General features: G+C 42.5%; 1 protein-coding gene and 1 pseudogene across 2 annotated transcripts in view; one reads left to right on the top strand and one right to left on the bottom strand.

The window, feature by feature from the left end:
• Positions 1 to 26385, top strand: part of DAB1 (DAB1, reelin adaptor protein) — a 463784-nt gene that overhangs the window by 42571 nt on the left and 394828 nt on the right. The window lies entirely within an intron of this gene.
• On the bottom strand, positions 3835 to 25877 carry LOC102185972 (annotated as a pseudogene).

Here is a 26385-nt window from a genome sequence, read left to right as displayed (position 1 = left end):
CCATGCCATTTACAAAGTGCTAGCTATGTGCTCCGGAGAAGGCGATGGCACCCCACTCCAGTACTCTTGCTTGGAAAATCCCATGGACGGAGGAGCCTGGTAGGCTGTCGTCTATGGGGTCGCACAGAGTTGGACACGGACTGAAGCGACCTAGCAGCCGCAGCAGCAGCAGCTATGTGCTGAGCACATGACACCGATTTCCTCGTGTAAACTACACAGCAATCCAGTAATGTAGGAGCCGTCCTCTCCCCCTCGTTACACCGTATATACAGACACCAGACACTAGTGAATATACAGTTCTGTATATACAGACACTAGACAGTTCAGTCACCCAATACCTCACAGCCAAGGGGTGGCAGACACAGTTCAGACTGAAGGCTTGACTGTTGCTGACTGTAACCCGTGCTCTTAACTCTCTGGAATGTGCATCTCTCAAGAGGAGGCTGAGGACACTGATAAATCCCTCTCAAAGGGAGTGGTCAAGGAACCACCCATTTCTTTGGAAGCAAAATAAAGTCACAGAAGCATCAATGGGCCATCTTCATGGCACCTGACATTTTGGGAACATCTTTAATGGGAAACACTGCCATTTGGCTGGAGTTCAATTGCACTGCATTCTAACCCAGTAACTTTTTAGCCCCTTCTTTTTCATTTTTGATGCCATGAAGCCTGAATTCCACTCTTACTGAGGTATTTACTCTTTCCTGGAGTATGTCATGCTATCTCCTGCCTCTGGATTCTGCACTTTTGAAATGTAATCACAGGTTTTTGCCTTTGATGCCTCAACTCCATGAGTCTCCTGGAAGGCAGAGCCTGCATCTTAATTACCAGCTAGAGCTGGCATATGGTAGTTGCTAAGTGAATGTTTGTTGAATGAATGTATTACAAATGATTCAAAAGGTGATTTTCTTATGCCCAGAGCCTGCACAGAGAAATAAACTTGTAAAGCTCATTTCAACCACACATCTTGTTGTACGCAGGCTCAGCCAAGTCTGTGACCAAGCCAAGTCTTATGAATTTCTCTGAAATTCAGAAAAACTGAAGGGAGCCAGCACAAATCTAAGGAAGAATTTATGTGAAACATCTAGACTCAGTGTTGCCCTAATTCTCCTGTTTCAAAACATGGTACCATATTTCACTTGTGTTGACTTGCAATGTTTGAATAATAGTAATCCATCAATACTTCATCTGGGCAGGGGGAAGAAGACAGTCTGCCACAGAAACCTTGCAAAATGGTGTCCTGCGACTACTGTGAACCCTGGGCAGTCACCCCGTTTTGTGTGCTGTATCATGGAAGATCTGGGAGCGAGTGTGTGCTTCTGTAAAACCCATCACTTCTTATCAAAGAGCAAGTCAGAGCACGGGGATAATGCTTACAGTTCTAACATGATTTGCAAACGTCCTACATGTATATTCCTTACTGATCTTACATTACTGGTTTTTAAATTAAAAATTTTATTATAGCAAAATGCACATACTGTAAAATTTACCATCCTGCCTATTTTTAAGTGTTGAGGATGTTCAGACTCTTGTGCAGCCAGTCTCTAGAACTGTTTTTCTTGCAGAATGCAGTAAGGAACTGTGATTTCTCCTATCCCATAGCCCATGACATCCACCATTTCACTTTCTGTTTCCATGAACTTGACTACTCTAAGTACCTCATATAAGTACAGTCACACAGTATTTGTTCATTGGGGTCTGGTTTATTTCACTTAGCATAATGTCCTCAAGTTTTATCCATGTTCTATGTCAGAATTTCCTTTTTCTGGCTAAATGATATTCCATTGTATGTAAGTACCACATTTTGTTTATCCATTCATCCATTATTGGACACTTGGGTTGCTTCCACTGCTTGGCTATTTTGAAAAATGCTGAGATGAACACAAGTATACAAATACCTCCTCGAGACTCTGGTTTCAAATCTTTTGGATACATACACAGAACCAAAATTACTGGGTAATACAGTGATTTTATTTTTAACTTTTTTAAGAAACACCATACTGTTTTTCCATAGTAACTTAACCATTTTATATTGCCATAATTAGTGCACAAGTGTTCCAGCAGTTTCCTCTACATTCAAGCCAATACTTATTACTTCTTTTTTTTAACTGGGAGCCATTCCTATGGATGTCAGGTGGTATCTCATTGTAGTTTTGATTTGCATTTCTTTAATGATGAGTGATATTGAACATCTTTTCATATGCTTGCTGGACATTCATATGTCTTCTTTAGAAAAAAATGTCTAAAGTCCTCTGCCCATTTTAAATTTAGTTATTTTTGTTGTTGTTGTTGTTGAGTTATGTGAGTTCTTAATATTTGACCATATATGCGAGGGTTTATTTTTGGCCTCTTTATTCTATTTTTTCAGCCTATAGTTCTGTCTTTATGCTACTACCACCCTTTTTTTGATTACACATACTGATCTTTATTCTCCAAATAGTGTGAAGTTCCCAGGGTAAGTGCCAGTCAATCTAGAAAATCTTTGAGGTCCAGAGAAGGAAATTGATGTTTCCAGGTCTCACAGCCAGTCATTTGCAGGGCTGGACCTCTGTACTCTTCTGCCAAACGTCCAGCATACTTCCATCAGTATGCTAGAAAACTTGTCTCATACTGGGCCAGGTACTCCACTCTTAGAATCAAAGGGACAAACTTTAACTAGGGTTCTTCATAGGAAAATCATCACTGTTGAAAGGGAAACATGAGCGATTATGTGCTAGATCCTTTAACTCTATTTCTGAAAATTAATGGCCTTTTAATTTCCCGATCATTGCAACCCTTTCATGATCTCAGGTTCATACATTCTACCCTCTAATATGTATTTCCACCATCTTTAATACTAGAGTCTGTCCCCCGACCCTGATACTCCTCTTTACCTTCTTTTGTTGATATTTGTTCCACAGTACCCAGAGCATCTAACATACTGGATACTTTGCTCTTTTTTTTTTTTTTTTAATGTTTATTGTCTCTCCTCACACACTAGAATGTTTACTCCCTGAAGTAGGGACTTTGCTTTTGTTCACTGATGTATATAGAGTGTTCCCAGGTGGCTCAGTGGTAAGGAATCCACCTGCCAATGCAGGAGATGTTGGTTTGATCCCTGGGTCAGGTAGATCCCCTGGAGGAGGAGGTGGAAACCCAGTCCAGTGTCCCTGACTGGAAAATCCCATAGACAGAGGAGCCTGCTGGGCTACAGTCCATGGGGTCACAAAAGAGTCAGACATGACTGAGCATGCACGTATAGAGTGTGTGTATAGAGTGTGTGTTTGTGATTGGTGGAATAAGGACCCCCATATATTTCCATGCCTCAGTTCTCAGGGCCTGTGACTATGTCACCTTTTGTGGCGAAAGAACTATGCAGATAGAATTAAGATTAGGACCTCGAGAAGAGAAATTATCCCGGATTATCTAGGTGGGCCCAGTCTAATCACACAGGTCCTTAAAAGCTGAGACTGTTCCTGGCTGCAGAGAACCAGAAAGATGGCAACATGAGAAGGAATCAACCTGCCATTGCTGGCTTTGCAGCACATGGGAGAAGGGGCCACAAGCCAAGGAATCAGCGGCCTCTGGAAGCTACAACAAGCAAGGAAATGAATTCTCCATTGGAGGCTTCAGAAGGAAAGGTAGCCCTCTTAATAGTTGATTTTAGCCCAGTGAGACTGTTGTTGGACTTCTGCAGCACTAAATGTAGTTACAGTTGTGTTGTTTGAAGCTGGTAAATTTGTGATGATTTGTTAGGGCAGCAGTAGAAAACTAATAGAGTGCTCAGTAAATATTTGTTGAAGGAATGAACAAGTGAGCCTCTTACCAACATAGAGAGGTGAGTATTCATCCTCATTAAGAAGGAACAGTCTCAGCGAGGGGAAGCCACTTGGCTAGTGGCTCATAGTAGGTGATTAGCATAGCAGTATCTCTAATCTTATCCTCAGCCACCTCCTTGCTGATGTGTGAGGATGTTGGTTTGTAATTGATCTTCCCAGCCACACACAGCATGTCGCCTGTTGATGCATCCTGGGATGAGGTGTGCAGCAGTGTGGGTGTGTCTCTGGGCTGAGAGAGCAAAGGAGAATGGAAGCACTATTGCACCCTGTATGCTTGAGAGACTTAACTGAAAACCTAAGCCTCAGAGCATGTGCTTTGTACAAACAAACAGTAAGAGGGCCATCCAGCAGCTTCTTTGCTGGTACCTGCAAGAAGCAGCCACAGCTGCCTTCAGCATCTTGTCTTGGGAAAATGCTCTGGGTCAGGACATCCCAGGACCAGGGCTGAGCATTAGATCTGGGAAAGCAGTGAGCTAAAAATTTAATTTCACACCATCAGGTCTGAGAGAAACCTTGAAACCAGTGCCCCATTGTTAATATGAAGGGGTTGGTAGGGGCCACAGAACTGTAAAGTTGTGTTCTTTGGGAATTGATTGTACAGGCACCACAGATTTATTTCAGTGTTTTGGAGCCTCTGTGCATGCGGGTGAGCCAAGGCAGATGGTGTGTGCGGGAGAAAATAGTGGGGAGACTGGTTTCCTCATACAATTTTTCCATTAAAAGCTTTGCTAGGGCGGTGGTGGGGATGCTTCTTGGACCTGAAAAAAAACAGAGACCAAGCGAGACCACAGTGAGCAATCTGTATGAGTGATGTGTGCAACTTCGCTGTACAAGGCAGTACTTAATCTACAGGCGTTGGCACATCATCAGTATTTTAAGAGTAACGTCTTCTATATAAAAATACTCAAGAGCCTTATGCTTTATGCTCTGGCCCCCACAATGATTACACGATCTCCATGCCTCAGTGTGAGAAGCCCAGATTGATTACCCAAGACTTGTTTCCTGTGGTTCTCTTTCCCTCTCATTTGACAGGTAGCAGTATCCATTTGTTTCATTATCTCCCGAGTTTGAATTGGAAAAATAAGCTAAATCAGAGCAGTCTTTCTTGAGTTATAAAACCAACCATGTGAAGATGCTCTGAATGCCGTTCTGCTTCTATGTAACTAAGAGCCAGCTCCTCACGGTAATTTTGCAGGTGATTAGCCTGTCACATAGAAGCATCCCTTTGGGAATGACAAAAGAACACAAAGTTGTATTTCTTTACAATAAGCAGATTACCCCAGAGGTTTCTTCTCTCTTCCTCGTCCTCCTCCTGGAAGTCTCTGGAATGAAAATGTTTTAGGAAAGGGGTGAAACAAGCTTGGCGGGGGGATATAGGAAATTCGTAGTCATCACCTGTTTACATTTCAAATGTCATCAGCAGGCTGTTATGTCTTGCCTGGCTGGGTTATGGAGAAGGACTTAGACACAGCCTCTCTGCTAGGAATGCCCTTTAATTGTATATTTGACGAACTCCTCTTCATCTTGTGTGTCATAAATTGAAGGCTGCCTCTTCTGTGAAGCCTTTCTTGATTTTTCTTGTCAGGCACAGACCTTAGCTCCTGCTGTAAAATGTTCCATTGTGTGCTTGGTACTGCTTTATGTGTCTCCTCCTTAGACTTATACTTGTATGAGTGGAGAGACCTATGCTATTTCACCTTTATATCTCCAGTGCTGGCATGCAATAACAGTTAATAGTAAACACATTGTTGTTGTTATTGTCATTATCATTATGTTCCAGGCTTTGTACCATTCTGTTTATCTGAATTATCTGAGTTGCTAATCACTTATTAAAAAATATCAATATGTAGAATCATTTTGTCTGTATAGTCAAAGCTATGTTTTTTCCAGTAGTCATGTATGGTTGTGAGAGTTGGACCGTAAAGAAGGCTAAATGCTGAAGAATTGATGCCTTTGAACTGTGGTGCTGGAGAAGACTCTTGAGAGTGCCTTGGACTGCAAGGAGATCCAGTCAGTCCTAAAGGAAATCAACTCTGAATATTCATTGGAAGGACTGATGGCTGAAGCTTCAATAATTTGGCCACCTGATGTGAAGAGCTGACTCTTTGGAAAAACCCCTGATGTTGGGAAAGGTTGAAGGCAAGAGGAGAAGGAGATGACAGAAGATGAGATGGTTGGATGGCATCACCGACTTAATGGGCATGAGTTTGAGCAAGCTCCAGGAGATGGTGAAGGACAGGGAGGCCTAGCATGCTGCAGTCCATGGGGTCACAAAGAGTCAGACATGACTGAGCAACTGAACAACATCAACAATGTAGAATAATTTTTTTTTCTGTAGAACAGAAATTAATACAACATTATAAATCAACTGTACTTCAATCAAAAAAATCTAGACAAAGTCACTTTCAGTTCAGTTCAGTCACTCAGTCGTGTCTGACTCTTTGCGACCCCATGAATCGCAGCACACCAGGCCTCCCTGTCCATCACCAACTCCCAGAACACTCAAACTCACGTCCATCGAGTCGTTGATGCCATCCAGCCATCTCATCCTCTGTCGTCCCCTTCTCCTCCTGCCCCCAATCCCTCCCAGCATCACAGTCTTTTCCAATGAGTCAAGTCTTCGGATGAGGTGGCCAAAGTACTGGAGCTTCAGCTTTAGCATCATTCCTTCCAAAGAACACCCAGGGCTGATCTCCTTTAGAATGGACTGGTTGGATCTCCTTGCAGTCCAAGGGACTCTCAAGAGTCTTCTCCAACACCCCAGTTGAAAAGCATCAATTCTTCAGCATTCAGCTTTCGTCACAGTCCAACTCTCACATCCATACACGACCACTGGAAAAACTACAGCCTTGACTAGACGGACCTTTGTTGGCAAAGTAATGTCTCTGCTTTTGAATATGCTATCTAGGTTTGTCATAACTTTCCTTCCAAGGAGTAAGCGTCTTTTAATTTCATGGCTGCAGTCACCATCTGCAGTGATTTTGGAGCCCAGAAAATAAAGTCTGACACTGTTTCCACTGTTTCCCATCTATTTCCCATGAAGTCATGGGACCAGATGTCATGATCTTCGTTTTCTGAATGTTGAGCTTTAAGCCAACTTTTTCACTCTCCTCTTTCACTTTCATCAAGAGGCTTTTTAGTTCCTCTTCACTTTCTGCCATAAGGGTGGTGTCATCTGCATATCTGAGGTTATTAATATTTCTCCCAGCAATCTTGATTCCAGCTTTTGCTTCTTCCAGCCAGCGTTTCTCATGATGTACTCTACATATAAGTTAAATAAGCAGGGAGACAATATACAGCCTTGACGTACTCCTTTTCCTATTTGGAAGCAGTCTGTTGTTCCATGTCCAGTTCTAGCTGTTGCTTCCTGACCTGCATATAGGTTTCTCAAGAGGCAGGTCAGGTGGTCTGGTATTCCTATCTCTTTCAGAATTTTCCACAGTTTATTGTGATCCACACAGTCAAAGGCTTTGGCATAGTCAATAAAGCAGAAATAGACCAGAAGTTAATGTCTATTGTCATCCTGTGATAGCAACTATTTAAAACATTTTTTAAATTTATATAGAGCGTAGCAAAAATAATTTTTAAAAGCTGTAATAACTCATATCCCCACACCATAGAAACATATGCTGACTGCCCTTAATTTTTTAAGATCAAGAGATAGTTTTTTAGAAATCTCGTGAGGATTTTCTGAGGTGCCAGGATATGTGAATAACACAGATAAAGTTTTTGAGTGTTATAAAAATTGTTCACCCATTTAATAGTAACATGAATCTATACCAAATTTTAAAAAATCAATATGAAAAGACAAAGGTGTTAAATGTACGAAGATGGTATATAATTGACTCATATTAGGGAAAAAGTGTACTAGACATTATGGTAACATAAATGATTCTGTCAATGACTGTTTATTGACAGACTGTTTATTAAGACCTACTCTGGGCTAGCTGATTTATTTGCACAATACCATATAACCTTTATAGCAGCATCAAGGAAAGATAAAGCCTAGGAGATTTGGGTCAGACAGTTTTTAGTTTATTGTTAATAATTTCTCTAAGGCTTGATTTTCATATGTGGACAATGGAGATAATAATGTCTTCTTCATATTGTTTTAGGATTAAATAAAATAGGAACTGTGTCTAGCCCCTTGTAGTTATTGTTGTTCAGTTGCTAGGTTGTGCTGGACTCTTTGTGACCCCATGGACTGTAGCACGCCAGGCTTTCCTGTCTTTCATCATCTCCCTGAGCTTGCTCAAACTCATGTCCGTTGAGTCAGTGATGGCATCCAACCATCTTATCCTCTGTCACGCCTTTCTACTCCTGCCCTTAGTCTTTCCCAACATCTGGGTGTTTTTCAAGGAATCACCTCTTTGCATCAAATTGACAATGTATTGGAGCTTCAGCTTCAGCATTAGTCCTTCCAATGAATATTCAGGGTGGATTTCCTTTAGGATTGATTGGTCTGATCTTCTTGCTGTCCAAGGGACTCTCGAAAGAGTGTTCTCCAGCACCACCGTTTGAAAGCATCACTTCTTGATACTCAGCCTTCTTTATGATCCAACTCTCACGTCTGTACATGGCTACTGGAAAAACCATAGCTTTGACCACATGAACATTTGTCTGCAAAGTGGTGTCTTTGCTTTTTAATATGCTGTCTAGGTTTGTCATAACTTTTCTTCCAAGGAGCAAGTGTCCTTGAATTTCATCACTGTTTACAGTGATTTTGGAGTCCAAGAAAATAAAATGTGCCACTGTTGCCACTTTTCCCCATCCATTTGCCATGAAGTGATGAAACAGGATGTCATGATCTTAGTTTTTTGAATGTTGAGTATTAAGCCAGCTTTTTCACTCTCCTCTTTCACCCTTATCAAGAGGATCTTTAGTTCCTCTTTGCTTTCTGCCATTAGTGTGGTATCATCTGCATATTTGAGGTTATTGATATTTTTCCTGGCAATTTTGATTCTAGCTTGTGAGTCATCCAGCCTGGCATTTGCAGGGTGTACTATGCATAGAAGTTAAATAAACAGTGTGACAATATACAGTTTGTACATGCTCTTTCCCCAATTTTAAGCCAGTCCATTGTTTCATGTCTGCTTCTAACTGTTGCTTCTTGACTTGTATACAGCACCTTCTAGGTACTCAGTAAATGTTTGTTGAATGGGCTGTTCAACCTTGACAAAGTGCTTGGCACGTTTTAACTTATTGACAAAAATAATGAAAGCAGTAGCTACCATTAACCGAGTGTTTACTATATCCCAAACACTTTTCTATGAATTTCACATGGATTTACAAGTGAAGTAATGTCTGTGTTTGCATTTGGCAATTGGAAAACCTGGGACCAGATTGATGAGGTAACTTACCCACAGTCAGTATTCATGAGTGATGGAGTTCTAAAACAAGTCCTTGACCTTCAACACAAAGGTTTCATTTCTTTCTTCCATGTCTCAGTTTCCCTGTTTGCCCAGTGGAGCAAATGGTAAGTCATATTTGGTGTGTGATTTGGAGATTAAAATTTATCCAGTGAGTGATGCTGAATCTTGTCATCATTTGCATAATTTGGGAGGTGGTTTTTCCAGCTGGTGAACAAGCAGACAGTATTGTTTGTTTTCCCCTGGGGGCACTGCTTGGTTGAATGATGCAGGTCATCACGTGTGTTTCCGTCCATAGGTAGCAGTTGCTAACAGGTAGTGATCAAACTCTCACTAAAGCAGCTAAGCTATTCCTGGGGCAGAAGACCCAGTCTGTCTTTATTATAAAAAAGTATTTATTACAAACCTGCCTGTGAGCCAGAGTATTAATTTCATTCTGAGTAGGTGATTCTTCCTTTGTAGCTCATTAGGTACATTGGTTCATGCTTTAGACTGGAAGGAAAGTTTGGGGAAATACTCCTGGTTTCACAGCTTCAAATGCAATGGGATGTGATGGAGTTAAAAAAAAAAAATCTATCTCATATTTTAAGGGATATTAAAGATCATATACTTTGAAATGTTTTCTTTTTGATCATGTGTTTTGTATGTTAAGCAGTGAGATTCTACCCATAACTCCACACTGTGAAGTTGTTAGAGGCCTGTAAAGGGTTCTCAGGTAGCAGCCCCTCCTCACCACCTCGTCATTCTCACCTTCAGGGACGCTCCTGTTAGGCCCTGAGACAACTGCAAAAATCACCCTCAGGCCACCCATATCACAGTTTGAAAATTCCACATTAGCTTCAGCACCCCACAGGTACAGCTCAGCTGGTGATGGAGTCAGCATTGCAAAGCCAGGGTCTTTGGGCATTTCTTCCAGTGATCTTCTCACTTCCCTGCCATTCATTTATGTTAAAATGGAAACTAATCAAAGGTAGGAAATGCTTCAAGTAGCAGCCATTTCAGTAAGCAGTGATAGCCTCCCTGTTCCCCTTTTGGGTTCATGAGAAAGGCTGTTAAACATATGTTCTTAACCCACCTCCAAGTTGCTGAGGCATGCTGTGCTGCGATGCCAAATTCAGTGCATCCCAGTGACTCCGTCTCCCTAATGCACTGCTAAAAATACGGAAACTCACATGAAAGCATATGTTGCGGTTCGCCTTTGATTTGGGCACAGATCATTCAAGTGTGAAAACAAAATGAGTTGCTCCCTCCTCCTCATGCTCAGATTTTGCACATCTGCACTGTACTTAGGGGGGCAATTATAACTTACATTTTATAGGGCTTGGCAATTTCAGGAAGACACTTAATACCCAATATCTCATGTGATGATTAGGGGAGACATTCCAGTGTAGGCAGAGTTATGGGGCTTTATTTATACCCATTTTGGCATTGAGAAAGACATTCAGACTTGAGGTCCTGTGCCCCAGGATTTTCAACAAGGTCGTCAACTCTAAAACTCCTCTTATTTCTTTGATGACTGCATCCCTCTCATTTTTAGGCAGAGGTGGAGTGTTCCCAGTTTTTGTTTTGTTGCCAAATTCACCTTGGGACTGTGCATGATAACTTAATGGCTGTTTCAATTGTTGGGATTGCCTGGTGGCTCAGACTGTAAAGAATCTGCCTGCAATGAGCGAGACCAGGGTTTGATTCCCTGGGTCGGGAAGATCCCCTGGAGAAGGGACTGGCAAGCCGCTCCAGTATTCTTGTCTGGAGAGTCCCATGGACAATGGAGCCTGGCAGGCTACAGTACACGGGGTTGCAAAGAGTCGGACATGACTGAGTGATTAACACACACATGTATGTTGTTCATTATTGGGAGACACTTGCCCTCTGGCAGAGAAGCTGCAGATATGCAGTGACAGGATGGGATTCTGTTCAGAGATCTGGGGATTTGTGCTGAACATCTTCCATTTGTCTCTCTGGGTCCTGGGAGGTGGACCTCTGTGATTCTGTTAGCCTGCTTGTCCTCTGGCTTCTGCTTTGTTTTCCTGGTGGCAACGTGGGCAGGGGGCTGATGGAGGGCCCCGAGTAAAGCTGGGGACTTTTTCTCCATCTCTCTCCCTTCAGGATCACCGCACGCTGGCTGTTTTTTTCCGCCAGAGGTCACAGACCCATAGAATGGTCTTGTCCACCCAGCCTCTCGGTTTTAAGTTCTAATAACCACTCTGCCTGTCCCTGCGGGCTTTGGGGTTGTAACGGCTCCCCAGGAATGGCTCCTAGCCCTTCGTCCTGCCCTGTCCCCTTTGGCTTCTCTGCAACCCTGCCGCACCTTTGTACCTAGTCATTTTATCAACCTCTGCTGTGGTCATCCCAGCTTGAGGAGGTCTTCTAGACTTTGTTGGGCCCTGACTGGTAGAAATTTCTGAGGTAACATAATGTTATTTTTGAGTCTTTGGGTTACTAAGAGGGAGGTCTCACTGGACAAAAGTCCTCTGCATTACCTTCTAGGTAGTTCCTTTTGCCTAACTTTCAAATACACCCTTCCTTGGTGGTAGCTAAAGTTGAAGACTATATATGTTAATATATTGTTGCCTATGAAAAGTGAAAGTGAAGTCGCTCAGTCGTGTCCAACTCTTGTGCGACCCCATGGGCTATAGCCTACCAGGCTCTTACGTCCATGGGATTTTCTAGGCAAGAAGGCTGGAGTGGGGTGCCATTTCCTTCTCCAGGAGATCTTCCCAACCCAGGGATTGAACCCAGGTCTCCTGCATTTTAGGCAGACGCTTTACCATCTGAGCCACCAGGGAAGTCAGATGCCTATGTGGGTGCAAATAACCTGGAGAGCTTGTCAAAATTTCCAGTTACTGGATGCCTCTCCCCCAAAACTCTGATTGCGTAGGCAGGTAGTAGGGCTGGGATAGCTTCATTTTTAACAAGATCTGTGGGTTGATTCGATGTAGGTAGACCCTAGACCACTTCTGAGAAATACTTCCTTATATGAATAGACTGCTTATCAGTTTTTGGCCTTTTAACTCTGTCGGATTCCATAATCAAATTCATGTCTTGCAGGTGGACTTAACATAATTCACTGAGATTCTGTGTTCTTTCAAGTGTGTATACATGCATGCATGGGCTTAAGGGAAATTTTAAATTTCCTTAAAAATTAAGGAAATTAAGAAAATTAAGCGAGATAGTACCCTGTCTTGTCCCTTAATAAAGCTGGTTGATGATGGTAATTTGTTAGTAGGCTTTGTGTTTTGATGAGTCTCTTTGTCTTAGGACAGTTTTCTATTTTTCCCTCCACCTGTCCATTAACTCATTCATGACATATTTATTAAGCATCTATTATATGCCAGGCACTTTGCTAGGTACCAGAGATAAAAAAAAAAGTCATCCCTGTCTCCAAGAAGCTCACAAGTAGCTGAAAACAAACATGTAAGCAAATAGGTATTTTGTATTCATCCAACAGATATTTATTGAGCACCCAATATGTTACCAGGGACTGTTTCTGGCCCTGGGATACGGTGGTGAGTAAAACAGTCTGGTATCCCTGCGTTCATGCAGGGATGAACTTCATGTATGAATTCTTGCAGTTCATACTAATCCTCTAGCAGTAGACCATATAGTGAGAAACAAAGAATCGAATTTTTCCTTACACCTAGAGGAGGCTAATGGACCTTTCGAAGCTAGAGCAGTGTAGGCATTATTCCACTAGGCAGTACAAGCTTCCCATGACAGTTCCCATCAGTGAGTAAGACCAGACCAGACCAAAGTAGTGTGATACTCTGCCCATTGAGCTGATCACTGTAAATATCTGATGACAGATTAGAGAAACTCAGGGCTAGGAGTAGAAGGGGCTCAACCAGGGGCTGCATACTTCAAAACTGCAGTGCTTTGCCATCAGCCCTGGCATAGCTGCCAGTGTTGGGAAATTCTTAGGAAAAGTAGCATATTTTCTGGGTTGGGTGGATATGGAAGACAGGACAGTGGAGTCACGAAGCGGGGACGCTGGGCTTTCTGTGTTACTGTTGGATCATTTGTAGTCCATCCCTTCCCATGCCTTGTTTATTTCTCTGTGAGCACACTCGTCATGGTGTGTGACAGCTGTGTCCCTGCCTCCATACTTATATAAACTCCCAAAAGACTGCAATCACGATCGGGTCATCTTCCTATCCCTGGAAGCTACAGAAGGTGGTGCACAAAATGTCAGTTGAATGAAGGAATAGATACATGGATAGAACAGCTGTTTATTAAATATGCTGGGTACTGTATTAGATTCAAAGGAGATGGGAGTGAGTACATGCAGATGGCTTCAGCCTGTGGTGGAAGCAGCCACTTATATGACTACTGTGCAGGGTCCTGAGAGTGATGACAGAGGGCCACAGGAGCTGCTGTCACCTCCAGGACAATCTAATGTGGTGGTTGAGAAGGGGAAGGGGATGAGTGGTCCAGAGTTTGGACTTTAGAGCCAAGCAGCTTGGACTCAATACCTGCCTTGAACATTTGCTAGCTCTGGGACCTGGCCATATGGCGTATTCTTGTCTGTGCCTCAGTCTCCCTGTCTGACCAGCCACATAGGGGTCTAGTAGGATGAAATGTGTAAATCTATATAAAGAACATAGTGCAGTACCTGAGTCAGAGCAAGCACAAAGGGTTTGGAAGTATGACTGCTGTAGCCAGAATGTGGTGCTCTCCCCTCCCCCTGCCCTAGTTCATATTTGATGCCTAATTCCAATGTAATATTTGGAGGTGGGACTTTTGGAGGTGCTTATTCAGTCATGAAATTAAAAGACGCTAACTCCTTGGAAGGATAGTTATGACCAACCTAGATAGCATATTAAAAAGCAGAGATATTACTTTGTCAACAAAGGTCCATCTAGTTAAGGCTATGGTTTTTCCAGTAGTCATGTATGGATGTGAGAGTCGGCCTGTAAAGCAAGCTGAGTGCAGAAGAATTGATGCTTTTGAACTGTGGTGTTGGAGAAGATTCTTGAGAGTCCCTTGGACTGCAGGGAGATCCAACCAGTCCATCCTAAAGGAAATCAGTCCTGGGTGTTCATTGGAAGGACTGATGTTGAAGCTGAAACTCCAATATTTTAGCCACATGATGCAAAGAGCTGACTCATTGGAAAAGACCCTGATGTTGGGAAAGATTGAAGGCAGAAGGAGAAGGGGATGACAGAGGATGAGATGGTTAGATGGCATTACCGACTCAATGGACATGAATTTGAGTAAACTCCTGGAGTTGGTGATGGACAGGGAGGCCTGGTGTGCTGCGGTTCATGGGGTAACAAAGAGTCGGACATGACTGAGTGACTGAGTTGAACTGATTCGGTCATGAGGGTGGAACTCTCATGAATGAGATAAGTGCCCTTAACAAAGAGGCCCCAGAGAGATGCTCTCCCCCTTCTGAAGGTGAGGACATACTATAGACAACTATTTACAGAATAGAAAGTGGACTCCATCAGATATCATATTGGCTGGTACCTTGAGCTTTCAGCTTCTAGAACTGTGAGAAATGAAATTCTGTTGTTCAAGCCATGCAGTCTGTAGTGCTGTGTCATAGCAGCCTGAGCAGACTAGGACAGGTGGCCTCTGTCATCAGAGGTGGGTTCATGTCTCACCTTGGCAGCTTCCTGGCTCTATGGCCTGAGGCAAGGACATCGCCTCAGTTTCTGCTACTCCTTTAATGGTGCTCAGAGTGTTGCGTGACTTCAACGGCAGTTCTGGGGTCAGCAAGCACCTGTGGGTCAACCACGTAACATGATAGTAAGGACTCAGCTGTGGTGGAGGAAACAAGTGGGAGAAGAGACAGCTACGTGCTTGCTTGGATTGCTTCTCTTAGGGTACGCTTGAGACTAAGCCCACGGGAACCCCATTGTCCCCACGTGCTCAGTCGTGTCCGACTCTTTGCGATCCCACAGACTGTAGCCTGCCAGGCAGGCCCCTCTGTTCATGGAATCTTCCAGGCTAGAACACAGGTGGGTGGCCACTTCCTACTCCACGGTATCTTCCTGACCCAGGAGTTGAACCTTTGTCTCTTGTGTCTCCTGCCCTGGTGGATTGTTTCCCACTAGCACCACCTGGGAAGCCCTGCATTGTCCCTATCAGCTGCCAAATATGCCATCCTCTGGCACAGCCAAGGATAGACCAAAGGGTCTATCAGGGTGATGAAACAAGCTGTAAATGAAGGTACCATCATTTCAGATTAGTGTCTCCAAAACCAGGCAGAAAGAACCCTGAGACCTGGGACAGATTAGCAAGTCATAGCAGGACCCACCACTAAAAGATGGGATGCTGAGCCCTGTGAAAATTTAGGGAGGACTTTCAGCCTTCCAGCCTTACAGGGTGGGCTTGTAGCTACACTCCTGGGATGAGGCAGAGCCCCCCAAAGCTGGCTGTATATTAAAATTTATGTAATAAATACTATGCACAGGCTAGTTCCAAAGCAATTACATCATCATCTCAGGGAATGCAACTTAGGTGATTTATGAAAGGTCCATCCATAAATGTCTAATGTGCCATCAGGACTGAGACCTACCTAGGCAGAACCTTCAGAGGGCGCCAGGATGAGAGCAGAGGCCAAAGGGATGACAGGGGCTGGGACTGTGGAGGGAATCGGTCATGTCTCTCAGAAAGGTTAAATCTCTTTGCAACTTAACACTTTCATTTTTTCCCCCCCAAATAATACAGCTCTGAATTTATCTAGGCAGTTTACTTTGGGATAAATTTCTTTTTATGTCAAATATTAGTAGAATGTTCAATTGTATGATCATTTCCCTCCATCAAAATTTTGCTTTCCAGGCAAGAATTAATATGTTAATATAGATGTTTAAAATGAGTTAATAAAGATTTACATGTTCTTGATTTATCAGTGATTCATGCATTGAAATGACAGAACTTTGTACCGTTAGGTGATCCATATTATAATGGCTTTGATGAAAATGCTTATCCATTCTTAGAGCTTTTTTGTTTCTTTTCTTGTTTACTTTCCTGTCAAAATATTTGGCCCTTTCATCAATAATAAAATAATCCATTTGTTCATTCGACAGATGTTTACTGTTAAACTTTTTGTTTGTTAATTGGTTTGTGTGTCTTAATTTGTCACGAGTATACTTAGCATGCCTGTGTCAACAAATTCAGATACCTGCAAAGGGACCTTTCTTCCTGGGCATGCCATAGTAAGGATTTTCAAGCCAGAATTGTACTCACTTAATTGAAAAGCACATATTGCTTTTTCCCCTTTGGGATATGCTTCCTGAAGGGGTCTGAAATAGGCTGGAAAAATTATATCCAGTTCTTCTTTAATAATCCTTTAAGTATCTTCTGATGTGCATTTCAGAATGGTGATGCAGATATAAAATTTGTAGTGGGAAAAAATTGAACTTGAATTTTATAAGACCCAGCGATTATGTTCTTGAAATATGTTCATGTCTGTGCCAGTGTCAGGGGGAGCCACCTTCTCTGATTTATTCCACTTGGGCCAGAATTTGCGACTGCTGATTTCCTTTCATCCACTTTTGCTAATAGATTCAGGAAGTAATTTCCAGATGTGGAAACAGTAGCTCATAAATGATAAAATGTAGAGCCTGGGCAATTTGGAAAGGAGATAAACTTATTTAGTTTGAGAAGTTGAGATCTCTTCAGACCACTCCACCTTGCTTTGGACTTGCACTGTTCTCTTTCATTTTCCCGAAGGCAATGGCACCCCACTCCAGTAATCTTGCCTGGAAAATCCCATGGACGGAGGAGCCTGGTAGACAGTCCATGGGGTTGCAAAGAATCGGACACGACTGAGCGACTTCACTTCACTCGCTTCATACTTAGTCACTGGAGAAGGAGATGGCAACCCACTCCAGTATCCTTGCCTGGAGAATCCCATGGACAGAGAAGCCTGGTGGGCCATGGTACATGGGTCGCAGAGTCGGACATGACTGAAGTGACTAAGCACACATGCTTTTATTTTCCATTAAATACAGGTGTTTGCAGCTAGGCCTGGAGGGTTGTACCAGGACTGTTTCTGTTAAACACAAACACACACACTCTCTCTCTCCTCTTTCTCTCTGCTCTCTCTCCCAGGAAACTTTATATGCTCTTAACTGCTCACTTGGATTATCAGCCCAGCTATGTGTTGTTAAAATTTTATAGCCTCTGAGCATCATTAAGGGGTCTGGAAGCTGGTCAGAGGAGGCAGAGGGATGGAGCAAACAGACCAGAAGCTAAATGTGTCAATCAGTGGTCATCTTGATTTATTTGTAAGGTAGCCATGGAAGGGGAGAGAGATTGAATTTTGCTTGTAAAGGGGATGAACCAAGAAGTTTATTATACGTTCATCTTAAAGGTCACATGTATAAGTGGAGAGAGTTCTTGAGGACAATATCATATTATTACAAGATAATCTGCCATACATACTGTGCATGTTGGCACTATGAAAGCAAAGTGATAGTTTCTGTTTTTTTTCTTCTGTCTGGGCTCTTCAGCCTTGGGAAAAAAAAAAAAAAAAAACAACCAAAAAAAAAAAAAAAAAAGGAGCTTAGATGTATTATCTTGAAGGCAAAGGCTGTGAAAATCCTTTCAGGGAGCTTGTGTGCCAAAGCATGCTGTGTTAAGTCAGCCGGAGGTCATTACTGTTTTTATTAGGTGATTTTATTATAAATATGATTTGGGCCTCAGTCATAAGCAGATCCTTTATGTGTGTTTCTGAACATTCTGGTGGCTCCAAAGCGCTAAATTCCAAATTGGAATATTGATTGTCTGATGGTTGAATTACAGCCTTCTTCAAATCTTGAAGGAGGCCTCAGGGCCCATGTGTCTTACTGGAGATAAGTTCTCATAACTGAGAGATGTAAGGCCTTAAACAGTGGGTCCCACAAGGTGGAAAACCAAAGGCAGACTGGAGTACTGTTCTCCCCCTGGTAAATCAGGAGGTATTAAACACACCATTTTATGGCATGTATAAGAGAAATTGTCATAATTTGTAAATGTCCCTGAATTTCCTCTCGGGTAAGGCAAACATTAGTGCAGCCTGCACATGTTTATTATTTCCATGCAAATCCAACTGTACAGTTTTTTTTTCAATTCTTTAGATTTTTTTTTTTAAACTTAACCACAGGCATCTTTCTCAATTTTCCAATTCTATAAATGTCCCTTAGTTTTAAAGTTTAACCCTAACATTTTTAGAATGGCCAAACATACTTTCATCAGGATTTCTCAATATCAGCATTGTGCTCAGTCATTCAGTCGTGTCTGACCCTTTGTGATCCCATGAACTGTAGCCCACCAGCTCCTCTGTCCGTGGAATTTCCCAGCAAGAATACTGGACTGGGTTGTCAGTTCCTCCTCCAGGGGATCTTCCCAACTCGGATCAAATCTATATCTCTTGAGTCTCCTGCATTGGCAGGCGGATTCTTTACCACTGTGCCACGTGGGAAGCCCTTCAGTCTTAGTTCCGTTGACATTTTGTGCCAGATGATGTACAGTATAGGATGGTTTGCAGTATCCTTGGCCTGTACCCAGTAGATGTCAGTAGCATCTCCTCCTAGCATTCCGACAACCAAAAATGTCTGCAGATATAGTCCCCTGGGGGGTAAAGAGCCTCTGGTTTAGAATCACTGCCTTGAAGTGGTGTCCACTCAAAGCACTTCAACATTCTAAACACAGAGCAAAGTGACATCTGAGACTTTTGAGACGCACGTGTTCCCCATCCTGAACCCCCTTCCTCCTCCCTCCCGGTACCATCCCTCTGGGTTGTCTCAGTGCATCAGCCCCAAGCATCCAGGATTCATGTTGATGTATGGCAAAACCAATACAATATTGTAAAGTAATTAACCTCCAATTAAAATAAATTAATTAAAATAAATAAATAAAAGGAGAGGCACATTCAAACCCCAGGGATACAAACCCTTGTTCATATGTTAACTTCTCCTCGAGCAAGTGAGGCCTGAGGGCAGGGCTGGCTGTGTGTTTTCTGTATCCCCATGGCCTGGGACTTCGGGTCAAGTAATGGGCCCCTAGGAAATATGTGCTGGATGAAGAAGAAACCAATTACCTGTCTCTAAATATGTATTTATCTTTCATAAGCATATTCTTTTATATATTTATGTATATGCATATATATGTATCTGTCCTTCCATAAAAACTTGGCTGAGAATTTTTTCTTTTTTTCTTTTCTCTCTCAGCCTATAATGACCAGCACATAGCAGATACTCAGTAGCTATAGGTTGAATGGCTACCTGGCATGTAAAAAATACATTGAAAAGATGAATTAACAAAACATCCATGGTCACATGCCACCATAGATGCATTTTTGTGACAATTACAGTAGTCTGAGGTTGAATGTGGGATGCTCCACAAATGAACACTTAAGAGGCCAGATACTTTGCCACCTTTGAACATTACACTCAGTGCCTTGGGGGCCCAGGTCCAGGGAGGCCTGTTGAATCTTTTTGAATCTGCACTGGCAAGATGGAGAATGTTATGGTTCAGTGGGGGATGAATTATTTCATTTTACACTCCCAGATCATCACAGCTGTGCATATAGCCGCTTCCCATTCCCAAAACTGCCCTGGCTGCCCTTCCAGAGTTGTGGCCAATCTCACCATGATGACTGTATTTCCAAGGACTACATTTAAAGTTATAAACAAGTCAGAGCATCACAACCGTTCCCAAGATTGATGCTGAAACAGCATAAAAGTTTACTATTATTGGAAGGTATTTGAGATCACTTTTTAAGCTTTAGATTTAAATTTGTCCTGTGGGCTTGACCAGTACAGTGGTGTGATTTTTAAATGGACCATAAAAAATATTTACAAGGTCCAGTGGATTTCTAGGTCGGGGCTCAAAGCTTGAGGAGGAAAATAGAATCAAAAGGCACTTCAGTTAAAATCAGAAAAGATGGTTGAAATGACCTGGTTCAGCCTTCGTGAGTTACAGATGAGGAAATTATTGGAGATGATATGACTTGTCCAAGGTCACAGATTTTTTTGTGGGGGGGGGGGCTTGTCTTTTAAATATCTCACTCTCTCCCCACCCCACCCCAGTAAAATTAGTCCAAGATTCACACACACAGATAAACAATAATTTTCCTAGATTGTTAAAACATAGATGTATTTGGACTTAGAAAATGATAATTTAAAAATAGTCAAGTGCAAATATTTTCTTTTACTTTGTGAGTAAACTAGAGGTCCAGAGAACGGGACCTTTGCTATTATTTATTTAAAAAGCTAGTTACTAGCAAAGCTGCAAGTTGAATCCAGGAGTCCTTTCTGTTGAAGTTTCCTTTGGAAAAGCATGCAACTTGCTTATTATCTTATTTTGCACTCTCCTGATTGTAGTCATTTGTTAGCTGATATTTCCTGGGCAGCTGTTTATGCAGGACAACAAGACACAGAGGTTTTCAGGACACGGGCTCTGCCTTTAGGAGCTCACATTTTGATGGAGAGACTGAGAAACGATCAGACAATGCCCGCTGGATATAATATTCAATAAGAAGACTGTGTTTGGGGACTATTAGTGGAAACTGGCAAAGAAAGTTCTTGCTGGAGGTGACACCGGCAGCCAGGGAATGTGAGGGTCACCGCAGGAGGAGTGGTGGCCTGAAAAGAGAGTTAATCAGCGTAGTGCCGTGCAAGAACATAGACCTTGATTCAAGACTTGGTTTCCTAACTTCTTAGTTGAATGATCCTGGTTCAGTCCTTCATTGATGTCACCCTCATTCTCCATAATGAGGATGCTCATTAATAATAACCCTTGTTTTCATCATACTCACATGTGGACTTGTTTAAGTGCTAGGTCCCCGACCTTGTACGTGGATGTTCATCCTGACCACACGAAGAACCCCCATGTTCCAGAGAGGGAAGTTTCCCAGTAGTTCAGAGCTGTCCATGATTTCATGTCAAGCCTAAACCCAGAGCCAAGCTTAGAACCTGTTCTGGCTCCAACTATAAGACTCTTCTGAGGATTCAGTGGGCTGTTCCCATTACAGGAAAATGTACGCCATTTGTTTTGTATAATAACATTCCCTCTGTGTCCACTTGGTAGGCCCTTGCTTGGGGACATATGTGTGCATCACTTGTATTTCTTATCCACAAATTTTCTATTCATGATGGATGAGTAAAATATGGAAAAGGAAAATATTTATTTAGAATATCTAGTTTTTGGTCCTGGAAATGTGGTTTTCTCTGGGTATATGCCTAGAAGTGGGATTGCTGGGTCATATGATAGTTCTATTTTTAGTTTAGTGTTGTTTTTTTTTTTTTTTCTTATTGTTCTCTATAGTGGCTGTATCAATTTACATTTCTACCAACAGTGTAAGAGGGTTCCCTTTTACAATAAACAGCATTTATTTTTTGTAGATTTTTTGATAATGGCCATTCTGACCATAGTGAGCCAATACCTTCCTGTAGTTTTAATTCACATTTCTCTAATGCTTAGTCATGTTGAGCATCTTTTCATTTGTTTGTGGCCATTTCTATTTCTTCTGCATAGGTACCAACCCCAGGGGAAGGGCTGGATCTCTTTCCTCCCCTTCTCTCATCCCACGGTTTGAGTTCTTACTTCCATTGATTAAGCTCTTGCTTGCTGCCAGCCACTGTGATACATCATCATGGCATTCATAGCAGGAATGAGGACATCAAGGCCTGGAGAGGTTGCCTGACTTGCTGCTAGCAAGCAGAGGAGGTAGTGTGCAACGCAGGGTCTGTCTCCATCGTCCCAACTTTAACCATTAAGCAATATTGTCTGTCCTCTTAATTCTTTGGGGAAATTTTTCTGCCACTATGATGAGGCAAATGTAATATTCACTTTTCTAGAGTCCCAAGCGGAGAAGGCAGTGGCACCCCACTCCGATGTTCTTGCCTGGAAAATCCCAGGGACGGGGGAGCCTGCTGTCTATGGGGTTGCACAGAATCGGACACTACTGAAGCGACTTAGCAGCAGCAGCAGCAGCAGCAGCAGAGTCCCAAGCTATTTCCTTTCAATCCCTATTCAGCTGTCCCCTACCATAAAGTGTGACTTTTTCTTAGTGTGTTTCTGATATCAGCCTTTGGCTAGTTTTCGGAGGTGAGAGGAAAAATACCTCTTGGGTACGTTTGCCCATATGCAATGGAAAGACACGTGCATGGCATGATACTTAAGACTTGAACTTACAAGGTTTCTGTGGGTAGCTGCATTTTGGGGAGCCTTTGTTGTTTTGCTGACTTGATTCTCACTGCAGTGTGCTGACACAGATGTGACTGCCTTCATTTTACAGAGGTGGAGATGGAAACATGCAAATATAAACTGACACCAGTCCTAGAATCTTTGAAAAACTGATGCCCACTCCCAGTAGGTCTCTGAACACACATGTAGCTCAGGTCCCCAAACATGTAAGACATCTAGCGCTGATTGGAAACTGTCTTTCACACTCCAGGGCTTTTTGTTTTTTCCAGGGTACCATTTTATGTGAGCTTTGTACAGTCATTTTACATTTCTGTGCTTCATTCCTCCCATCTCTTCTAATAGATGCTCAGAATAGTGATGGGAGTAAAAACGCAGGTGCTGGAGTCAACAGCCTGGATCCTCTCTTTTTTGCTCCCCAGCTGTGTGATGGTGGATAAGTTCCATCATTTGGAATCTTAGTTTTTGAAGTGAGGATAATGACAATACTAATCTAATGATATATCTATCAAGATGAAATAATTTACATAGATATAATGCTTACAATAGTATCTTATGTATGATAAGCTCTTTCTATATGTATTAGCTACTATAATTATGAACTGGCATTATTTACCATTCAAACATTTCATAAGCCACTACTGTGTGCCAGACACCGTGCTGGATAGTAGGGTGGGTTCCTGGCATCCCTTTCATCTCTGACGTTCCATGATGGATATAAACAGCCAGACCCTCCATCACTGGTGGAAGCATTGTATAGTTCGCTTCAGGGGACATTCTGACTCTCTGCTTACAAATTGTTATGTGTGAAATGAAAAATGCATTTAGCTATTAACTTTCTTTTACCCATCTTGTTCACGTAGGTGGATTGTATTTTACTACCTAATTAAGAGTAATGGGAAAAAAATGGAAGGGAGCACATTTGTAGCTGATGTGTGGGTTGAAGTTTCCTGAGATGAGAAACAAACTCATAAACAAGAGAGACAATAGCACTATTTAAATGAGGAAATCCATGGATAGCAGCACACTGAGTAATGCCATTTTGCTGTTTTGGGGCCGGGAGAAGGAGAGCATGAACATATTTGCACCTAGTGACCTTGGTCCTGCAAAGAGCAGGACACATTTGGATATGAAAATTATTTTCACCCTGTCATGTTAGCATCATTCTATCTCTCTGCACACCTTTCCACTGCTGCACAAATCAGAGATAAGTCTGGGACCTCACGCAAGCCAGATCAGAAGAGGATAAACTGGAGAGGCTTAGCCTGTTTCCTCTTTTGGGGAACTAGCATGTGAACACCAGTTTCTCCTTGCCTCTAGTTTACAGAATTTAGCCACACATACTGGAAAGAGCCTGTTACTTTAGGGTTAGATTATGACTCCTGCTCTTTTAATTATATATTCCTCGCCACCCTTGAGTAAGACATATCTTTCTGAGGCTCTTGCCTTCTTGGGAGTATGGGGCACAGAATTAGACTTGTCCTGATATTCTGTAAAGAAAGCTGAGCGCCGAAGAATTGATGCTTTTGAACTGTGTTGTTGGAGAAGACTCTTGAGAGTCCCTTGGACTGCAAAGAGATCCAACCAGTCCATCCTAAAGGATATGAGTCCTGGGTGTTCATTGGAAAGACTGATGCTAAAGCTGGAACTCCAATACTTTGGCCACCTAATGCAAAGGACTGACTCATTGGAAAAGACCCTGATGCTGGGAAAGATTGAAGGCAGGAGGAGAAGGGGACGACACAGGATGAGATGGTTGTATGGCATCACTGATTCAATGGACATGAGTTTGAGTAAACTCCTGGAGTTGGTGATGGACAGGGAGGCCTGGAGTGGTGCAGTTTATGGGGTTGCAGAGAGTCGGACACGACTGAGTGACTGAACTGAACTGATATCCAAAGCCTGGTATGGTGGGAAGTGCATGGTCTTTGCAGACAAAGAGACCCCACCTGACTCATGGCCGCTCCTCTTTACTGCACTGCTCAGAACCTCAGTTTCCTCTTTTGCTAATTGAGCACAATATTAGCTGTGTCTCCAGGCTGTTGCAGGATCTAATGGTGTATCATGTGTTTGGTTGGAATGTAGTAGTCCATTTAAATTAAAATGTTGGGCCCCCTTAGACCTGTTTCTTTATCATGAAATGCAGAATATGTGCAAAAAAGTTTATGACCTCATATGTAGACAATTAATGACCTCATATGTAGACAATTAATGAACAATAAGCAAATGCGATTCATGGGGTTGCAAAGAGTTGGACATGACTGAGCAACTGAACTGAACTGAACTGAACTGAAGCAAATAAAAATAAAATGAAACCCCAGGTACCCACTCCCCATGCCACAAAAGAGAACACTATTAATTACTTGAAACTTCCTAAGATCTCCTTGATAGCATCCCCCTGCCTACTCCCCAGGTAACTTCTAGCTTGAATTTCATGTCAATCATTTCTTTGGTGTCTTTTCATAGGTCTCCCTAAACAATTTGTATTTGATTTCATTTTTCTCGCTTTTTAACTTTACATAAATGTAATGTTACCAGAAAACACTTTTGTTGTGCATTGTGTTTTCAAAATTTCTTGCTGTCGATGCATGTACCTATAGTTCATTAATTTTTGCTGCTGTGTAGTATTCTGTTCCTGGGATCGCTCTCTATCTAACCTAGTAATGGAGTCATTTGGTGAGTTTCTACATTTTTTACTGTTATGAAATATGTTGTTATAAATATTCTTCTATCCCTTTGATTTTGAAGCTGAAAAGGTCTTTCCAGATGGTTTGTTTCTTTTTGATGCCTGATCTTAATTGTTACTCTTAGAATATGGCGTTTTTGACTGGACTCAGACTTAAAGGTAGAAGCTCTCAGAGAGGACAGCCTGCATGTCGTGGGAATCTGTTCTTGGTATTTTTCTTTGGCCGGCTTCATTCTTCTGGTGCAAAGCTTAGCGCATTCTGCAGCCTCTTCCTTGTTTTTCTTAGTATGCTGTTTCTTCAGAGCAATAGGCCAACATTTGTGTTGCAGAAGAGGTTTAATAAGACGCAGAATCTCGGGTGCTTTGGTTCTAGGTTCCTTACCTTCATTGTTTAGGGGCTTTCTCACAGCATACTGGCAGACCTCATCTTCTTTAGAGAGATTAGAAAGTCTGCAGATTCTGCTAGCTCCTTTGGGCCCTGGGCTATGAGGAGTGTCAGTGAGTCCAAAAATATCCTTCTCCCCTTTTTAATGATGATCAAATTGAGAACATTCAGATTGGCACCCACAGTACAACCCCGTATAGACTTGCACTTTCTTTCTTCAGTCCTCCTTGGTCTGTAACAGGAATGCCCCTTACTCAGTAGCAGGTGGGCTCAGCCATGGGTCAAGACACCCTGCTTCACTGGGAAACCTTGTTTGTGGTTCCCACCACTAATTCAGACCACAGAAACCTTCCATTCTTCACTGGAACATCAGCAGCAACTTGTGTGGCCCTACACTTCTCATGAAAGGCATAACGTTTTCATTCACTGTCCACTTCAATGAGTTTTTGGCGGCCAGTGGGAGGGAAAGAGATGTTCAGCTTCATCCCGAAGCAGCCGGTGACCTCCGAGACACCATGACAAAGAGCTAGACAGATGTGTTAAAAATAAAAATGCTGCACTTTCTTATTTATGGCTGCACGGGGTCTTCATTGCTGTATGCGAGTTTTCTCTAGTTGCAGCGCGTGGGGCCATGCTTCATTGCAATGTACAGCCTTCTCATTGCAGTGGTTTCAGTAGTTGTGGCTCACAGGCTTAGTTGCCCTGCTGTATGTGGGATCTTTCCAGATCAGGGCTCAAACCAGCATCCCCTGCATTGGCAGGTGGATTCTTAATGACTAGACCATGAGGGGAGCCTGAAACAGTTTATTCTTATATCTTAGCTCATCCTAGTTCTTTTCCATATCAGACAGCTGAGGCCTAAGAAAGCAGGGCAAGTCCCCAGGTTCTGCAGGTAGTAAATGGCAGTCGGGGCCCATCACCCAGATCTCTGGTCCAGTTTGGCTGATGGCTGTGGTAAAGGCCCATGTCTGATAGTTTGCCTTTTTATTTTAA

Source organism: Capra hircus, chromosome 3, assembly GCF_001704415.2.
Source record: "Capra hircus breed San Clemente chromosome 3, ASM170441v1, whole genome shotgun sequence".
Taxonomy (NCBI): domain Eukaryota; kingdom Metazoa; phylum Chordata; class Mammalia; order Artiodactyla; family Bovidae; genus Capra; species Capra hircus.
This window is presented reverse-complemented; position numbering and strand designations above follow the sequence as displayed.